Raw genomic sequence first — 6,183 nt, 5'->3', positions numbered from 1 at the left:
TCAGGTCTGAAGATAGAGTTAGCAGTCAATAAAATTGTGAATTAAAACTGTGGGCTCCAATGAAGCCCACAAAGCAGAAATAGACCCATGAAGATAGAAAACAAACACGGTTACCAAAGGGGAAGTGGGGATAAGTTAGGAGTTTGAATTTAACACATGTATACTGGAAGATCCCCTGGAGGAGGGAATGGCACCCCACTCCAGTATTCTTGCCTGGAGAATCCCATGGACGGAGGAGCCTAGCGGGCTACAGCCCATGGGGTCACAAAGAGTCAGACACAACTGAACAACTAAAACACAAACACACATACATACTACTGTATATAAAATAGATAACCAGCAAAGCACAAGGAACTCTACTCAGGACTTTGTAATAAACTATAAGGGAAAAGAATCTGAAAAGAATGTGTGTATGTGTGTGTGTATAACTGAATCACTTTGCTGTATACCTGAAGCTAACACAACATCATAAATCAACTATACTTAAAAAACAAAAGCAAAAACAGTGAGCTGCTTAGGGGCAGGGACTCTGTTTTTCTGTTTTCTATTTTTAGTGCTTAGCATGATAACTGGCACATAAACAATGTTCAATAAACATTTGCTATTAAGTATAATTATGACAATCTATGTGTGTCTATGAGAATGTGTGTGAATGTGGGTCTGTCTATTACTGTGTGTGTATGTGGTTACAATGGTTTTTACATGTTAGGCCCTATTATAAGATCTTTACAGGCATTAACTCTCATTTACTTCTTAAAATAGTACATGCCTGCCTGCTCAAGTCGCATCTAACTCTTTGCGACCCCATGGACTGTAGCCCCCAAGGCTACTTGGTCCATAGGATTATCCTGGTGAGAATACTGGAGTAGGTTGCCATTTCTTCCCTCAGGGGATCTTCCCGACCCAGGAATCTAACCTGCGGCTCCTGCATTGGCAGGCAGATTCTTTACCACTGAGCCACATGGGAGCCAAAATACTACATAAAGTACGTATTATTGTTACCCCTGCTTTAAAGATTAGGAAATTGAGGCCCAGAAAGGCTAATCCATCAGTGCAAGTTTCCAGTGCTAGTAAGTGGCAGAACTGGGATTTAAATTTAGATAGTCTGACTTCTCTATGCCTTTGATACAGTGTTTGTGTTTTTAAATAAGTTTTCCCTTCTTTTCACAATTGGTAAAGAAAAAAGTTTCAGCACACACAAGGTTAAGTTCCAGTCGTTTGAAATTTTTCTTTCCCCTTGGCAAGTGTACGTACACATGATAAAATTCAGCCTAGACATCACTGTATCAAACTTTCCTCGGGCCCCATGACTGGTCCTCCAAAGTTAAGTTTGCCTTCCTCTGGACCCCTGTTATCCTCAAGATGCTGCTATTATTTACCACATTGTGCTGAATCTATTTTTATTTTCAAGTTGAACCGTTCCTGAGGATGGAGACCTCACATTATGCTTTTCTATATTCTCAAACAGCTAATATCACGCATGGCACAAGGTTAAGTACACAATGGATGTTGCCTGATTGGAGGAATAAATGAATAAAAATTGTCCTTCCTTTACTATTATTTGACAAACAAGGTGTTACTGTAGACAACACACTTCCTGTTCTCTCTGAGCTTCTTCCAGTGCAGCTGCAAGAGCAATTGCATAAGGCAGGGGTCCCCAACCTCCGGAATCTAACGCTTGATGATCTGATGTAGAGCTGAAGCAATATAATAGAAATAAAGTTCACAATAAATGTCATGCACTTGAATCATCCCCAAACCATCCTCTTCCACCCCAGTCTATGGAAAAGTTGTTTTCCACAAAACTGGTCCCTGGTGTCAAAAATGTGGGGACCGCAGGCATAAGGTACACCTTCCTATCAGGAAGAACTTTGCTTTAAGATGTGTTGGCCACAGGTCATTCTGTCAAACCCCCCTTCTCTAGCACAGCAGAGCCCAGTGTCACAATGCCTCCTCTTCACAGCAGATTCTGGAGGGAAATCCGGAGGTGCTCTCCAGTGATGTCCATAGAGGACCATTCCATGCCATTCTCCAAAAGCTGGAGCACAGCACAGATTTCAGGTCTGAGCTTCCTGCACCCACGCCAATGTTGGAAATCCCCTGGGGATTCCTTTAATATTCAATATCTCAAGGTTTCTTTCTTTTTTTGATGTAATGAGATCTAGGAATGCCCAGAACATCCTCTTTCACCCCTATTTTCTAAAGATCTATTTTGCTATGTATTTATTTAGGAATAAAATCAACATTTGGAATCATTGCAGCATATGGTTAGTGTTTGCTGTGAGGGATGAGGTATCCATTTCTTCATCACGTGGCGAAAGTGCAGCAGCTGTAATATCTCATTACAGGGCTTCACTTTATTTAATAACAAAAAATAGTATTGCTGTACTTAACAAAATTATCCTCATCCCCCACCCGCCCCCAAAAACCTGATCTGTGGTTTCAATGCCTCTAGACATAATAGCTTTAGATGGTTTGCATGTGATATTAGTTAGCTCCAGAATCTGCTTTCAATTCAGTTGCTTCAGATTGTATTTTCACTGTGAGTCATTAGTCACCAAATGTTGACAAGCATTTGTAAGGATGCCATCTCCCCCTTTGTTTATATGCAAGTGCAGCAACCAAAATGATTTATTTATGCTTTAATTAAAATTTTGTGGAGAGACCGGTGATTTTTAGCAGTGACTTTTCTAATTTGTGGGATCCAGAAAGAAAAAAAAAATCAATAACCTGATACCATTTATGTTTTTATAGTTACCCCAGGCATTTATAATGCAGACCTGCCACTCACCTGCAGTCTTTCTCTGAGGAGCGTGATCCTCGCCACATAAATCTCCCCCAGAGGCCAAGAGGGTCTATATTTCAGAGTCACTTCCCTTCTGCGTCAGCTCTAAGTGAGATGTTACATGCTTTGCATTCTCATGGTTTTCATGGCCAGGCCCAGGGCTAAAATTAATATTGAAAGTAAATTGATGGACTATAAGTTTTATAATACCTGACCCGATCTGTAGCAAGTCCTTAGAATTTTAATAATTTAAGTCCATTGATTTTGGTCCCTGCGTATTGCTCTCCACATTGAAAATGTACCCCCACAGAGTCTTTGGAAAGAACACACCCCAAAAGCCAAGCTTTTGCGGGAACTTAATATATCCAACTTTGCAGGTGCATAAATCTCCATGAAATTGTACCAAGGTAACATATCTACTGGGGCATACAATTTAACAACTGCTTTGTAAAAGTCTAAATAAAGATAGATAAGACAGGTAGATATGGGCAAATAATGAGTAAATGTTCCAATGTATATTAACAAGGTTAGTTCATTGTCTTCACAAGGCGATCAGCCTAACTGGAAAACAGTTCATTAATTTTCAAGGTGTTTGGGATGGTTTTAATTGCTGTTTTTCAAAAAGTATGGGAAAATGAACTGCTTTTGCATTTTCTGCCAAACTCAAATTATCCTCTCCCCCGCAGTCAGTGTTGGGGGTGTGGGGAAAGTGATGACAAGCTGGGTGGGAAGAAGAGATACTGGGTTTTGCTCACCATTTTGGACCCTGAGATAAAGGCAGAAGGAAAAGAGGGAAGCTTGTTTTTGCTCAGAAAGTCCTCTCAGAAGGATTCCATTTGAGTTTCTGCAGCCTCCCTTCTTTCAGAGTAACCATTTTCCAAGCTCCCTGCAAACACTCACACTCACGTGTTTGACTTCTCCCCTTTCTCTTATTCCTCCCCCTTCTCTTAGTTTTTGCAGTTCAGCTCCAGGAACATTGCAGTCACATTTCCCTTGTAGCCCGCTGGAAACATCTGGCCTTGCTATCAATGTGACCCCCCACCCCTGCTCACCTTTTGGAGGACAGAGTTGGCGCCCTTTGCCAGGGGCAGATTTCTTAGTTCATGAAAATAATAGTTCATTTCTTGGAAATTCTCTTACACAAATTACACAGATATCATTTTAAGCAGTAAAACTGTGTCTTTGGATGAAATGTTACCCAGAAATTAATTTTGTAAATCAGGTAAGTGTGAAAAGGCTGCTCCGGCAGCAACGGTGGTTTAAAAATAGACAATGAGGGAGAGGAGCTTCTTCTGCCACCTACCTTACCTCCTGACATGGTCCAGGGCATCTCCGCAGGACTCCAGGGTCTACTTAGAGCAGAAGAGGGGGGAATAAACCATATACTAGCACTACCTCAGCATCACTCACAGTATCAACAGCTGTTAGTGAAAGTGAGCAAGAAATGGAAAAGTCAACCAAACAAGTCTACATATGGCCTCCTTCCTTCTTAGCGCTTCTCTTCTCTCTGGGACTCTGCCCTCTTCTATTTGAGATACACTGAAAGTCTTTCAATTCCTGGAGCACAGATAAATTTCTCCTACCTTTAAGCCTTTGAATACATTCTTTGCCCTGATTGAAATACGCCATATCTTATCCCCTATACATCTCACCATCAACTGGATTACTCCAGCTCACCCTTTAACTTAGAGCTCTTGTCCGATATGAAGCCTTCTCTGACTCTCAGATGCTACGTTGACTACCGATAGGATATGTGTGCCTGCTAAGTCGCTTCAGTCACGTCTGACTCTTTGTGACACAATGGACTGGCACCCACCAAGCTCTGTTCATGGGGATTCTCCAGGCAAGAATACTGGAGTGAGCTGTCACGCCCTCCTCCAGGGGATCTTTCCAACCAAGGGATCAAACCCATCTCTCTTATGTCTCCTGCGTTGGCAGGCAGATTCTTTTCTACTAGCGCCACCAGGGAAGCTCACGACATGCACCCTTGACTTCTAAAATCTAACATCATAACTGTGATATTGTGATAAAAAATTATATATTACACATCATTACATATATAATATTTAACATTATATGTAAGATGAGACATACAAGGAACTTAGAACATCTTTACTCCATTTAATATCCTCCCAAATTTGTGCTTTGTTGTCATGTATTTTAACTGTCTGTGTGTTTTATACACTAGTCTCTTTAAAATTCGTCTTTTCTATCCCTTTTCTTTCCTTCCTGTATCTCTGTGCTTCTGTGAGGGCTCATTTGCCTTCTGCTAAGAACATCTTTAGCATTTTCTTTAGTGTGCATCTGCTGTCTAAAAATGTCTTTATTTTGCCTTCATTTTTGAAATACATTTTTGATTCTAGATTGCCAATTATAGTTTCTATTCTAATATATTTTATTTTAAAAAGCTGTGTGTAACTTATTACATTCCTTTAAGAAACCACTGCATTGAAGTGGTTTGAAGGCCACCACAAACCATCGCTAACCTGTAAAGGGAAAAACTCTGCTGCAGAATGTGCCCCCTGACCATCCAGCTATTTCAAGCCATCTTGAGAAGTGAAGTGGTTCCCATAGTGAAGAATCTCCAACAAGCTTGCCAAAACACTAACCACTTTACAGAGAGGCCTTCGGAACAGTCATTCAGTGTTCAGCTTCCCAGACTCCTTGGCTGGATCTGAGCCAACCTTGAGAGTTACAAGAAAGTTTCGACCCAATAAAGGAACCAGGAATCAGATTGCTCATGCTGCCAGTTTCAGCACAGAATTGAAAAGATGCATACTTAGGCAATAACAACTCGTAAAATCATTGACCAGCCTTTGCACTCAGAATGTGAGTTGAGCTAGCTGGAGGCAGGCTGAGGCAACCATAAAATTCTAGAATTCACTTACACTTTAAGCATTTGTTGAGTGTCTACTCTGTACCAGGCACTCAGGATAAAAAAAATAAGGTATTTGTCTCCATAATTGATAAGACTCCCATCAAAGCATCTGAGGTCAACTTATTGGGCCTGTTTCCTAAGTGCATTAGGTGGAGGCCACCCACTTGGCCTCCATGCCTCTCCTGTCCTTGCAAAGTCTGCCTTCTGCATGCCCCCATGTGCTTTAGTGACTATAGTACTCTCAGTCAGGTCATAATCAAGCCTTGGAGTATTGGGAGTCAGTCTTCAAAATGACTCAGTAAATACTAGTTGTGTGTCTATTACATGTCAGGCACTGTTCTAAGTTCTGGAAATAAAGGTTCTATAGTTATAGAACTCCATGGAATAAGGATGACAAATAACAAATAAATAAGCAGCTATGCCAGGTAGTGGTAAGGGCAACAGGAAATAGAAGCCAAATATGACGGGGCTATCTTAGAGTCTGGTCAGGGAGTCCTCTCTGAAGAGGCGAGATCCTGAC

At 41.1% G+C, this 6,183-nt stretch overlaps 1 long non-coding RNA gene across 1 annotated transcript; it reads right to left on the bottom strand.

Annotated features, from left to right (window-relative positions):
• Window positions 1-1,491: 1,491 nt before the first annotated feature.
• On the bottom strand, window positions 1,492-2,946 carry LOC147375487 (uncharacterized). Its single transcript, XR_015161395.1, has 2 exons — window positions 2,792-2,946; window positions 1,492-1,697 (listed from the first exon to the last, which is right to left on the bottom strand). It is a non-coding gene; the product is annotated as an uncharacterized LOC147375487 (long non-coding RNA).
• Window positions 2,947-6,183: the final 3,237 nt, after the last annotated feature.

The sequence above is a fragment of the Bos grunniens genome, chromosome 3 (assembly GCF_055505025.1).
Source record: "Bos grunniens cultivar Pamir isolate PY7600 chromosome 3, Bosgru_T2T1.0, whole genome shotgun sequence".
NCBI lineage: Eukaryota > Metazoa > Chordata > Mammalia > Artiodactyla > Bovidae > Bos > Bos grunniens.
This window is presented reverse-complemented; position numbering and strand designations above follow the sequence as displayed.